The following is a 1,301-nucleotide window of genomic DNA, read 5'->3' as shown; positions in this document are numbered from 1 at the left end:
CGATGTATGATCAAATAAAATGTAAATATGCGGTTGTTCAACGCTGTTCTTTCGATAAAAAGTTATTTTCTGATCTGTTATGACGATCAAGTACGGATTATTGAGGTGCTTTGTAAAATTTTATTCACCGATGTGAAACTGGGGGTCGGAAATAGGCAGGAATTGTTCATGTGACCAACCATAAAACGAAAGGAAATTGTAGTGTGGGAGAGTGTAACCAATATCACGCTGCACTTCTCTCAGTCTGTGTGTCGAGACCGAACGTTCAGTTCATGGCACGCTAACGTTGTTGAGTGCTACGTGATTTTCCATTCAGTTCAGCGGTTAGCCCCAGCATTCTGGCATTGTTAGAGTCGGTAACAAAGAACATGTCTTATTGGTCTTCAGTTACTTTCCACCGAGTGTGAACAATGTGAAACAGACAAGGTAAAGTGGATTCTTACGCATAAATTATTTATTGAAATTTCTGTGGTAATTCGAAATGCAAAATGGCAGGTTGTTAAATTCTTTGTTGAAAACGGCATTAAATTAATTAGGTATAAATTAGGTTGAGAAAACGTGATTGCTTGTTAACACTAAATTCTGCTTGTATCTTTAAAGCCTAGGAAATATTTATTGGTCAGTTACTTAAAAATTGTTCTGTCATATACTTTTAGAATCGAAATATTATCTTAGACTTTGAATGCGCTAAGACGAGCTTGATTTGGTAAGCCCATCAAATAAAGTATGTAAAAAAGAAACTGGCTTGTTTTCGAATCTTATCCTTTTGCGTCGTTTCATACATTAGATGAGTTATAGCTTGATTTTAATTTGGTAAACTGTAAAAATACAGTACTTTCGTCAAACACGTGCAAAATAAGTGACAAGAAAGAGGACAATTATCAACATTACTGTTATTAAGGTTTGTAAGCATCGGTGCGCGAACTCAAAGTGGCGCTTTCGGTAATGTTTCAAATGCATTGCCTTCTTCCACTGTAAAACACCGCAACGGCGCATAACTTTGAAAATCTCGAGGCTTCACAGTTCAGATCACTATCTAAATTATATCACAACAAAACGTGCATAGGTTTGAAAATGTGAGGGCTTGGCAGTGCAAACCGCTGTCTTAATTCTAATACATTACAAGGGCCGGAGTAAGTTTTCGGGGTGGGGATGAGAGGCTAAGATAGAGCAAGGGCTCCTATATATAGGTACATATATATATATATATATATATATACACATAGTACAAATTGTACTTGCATTCTGAATATTTCAAATTAGATAAACAGAAAAGGTACAACAATAATACAAAATATTGT

At 35.8% G+C, this 1,301-nt stretch overlaps 1 protein-coding gene across 1 annotated transcript in view; it reads left to right on the top strand.

Moving 5' to 3' along the window:
- Positions 1–249: 249 nt before the first annotated feature.
- The window catches only part of LOC111086662, a 44,413-nt gene continuing 43,361 nt past the window's right edge, over positions 250–1,301 (top strand). The window contains exon 1 of the mRNA XM_022390427.1: positions 250–426. The gene's annotated coding sequence lies outside the window, so the exon portion shown is untranslated. The remainder of the gene's footprint in view (positions 427–1,301) is intronic.

Source organism: Limulus polyphemus, unplaced genomic scaffold, assembly GCF_000517525.1.
Source record: "Limulus polyphemus unplaced genomic scaffold, Limulus_polyphemus-2.1.2 Scaffold1303, whole genome shotgun sequence".
NCBI lineage: Eukaryota > Metazoa > Arthropoda > Merostomata > Xiphosura > Limulidae > Limulus > Limulus polyphemus.
Note: the sequence above shows the minus strand (reverse complement) of the source record. Positions and strands in the feature narration are given on the sequence as shown.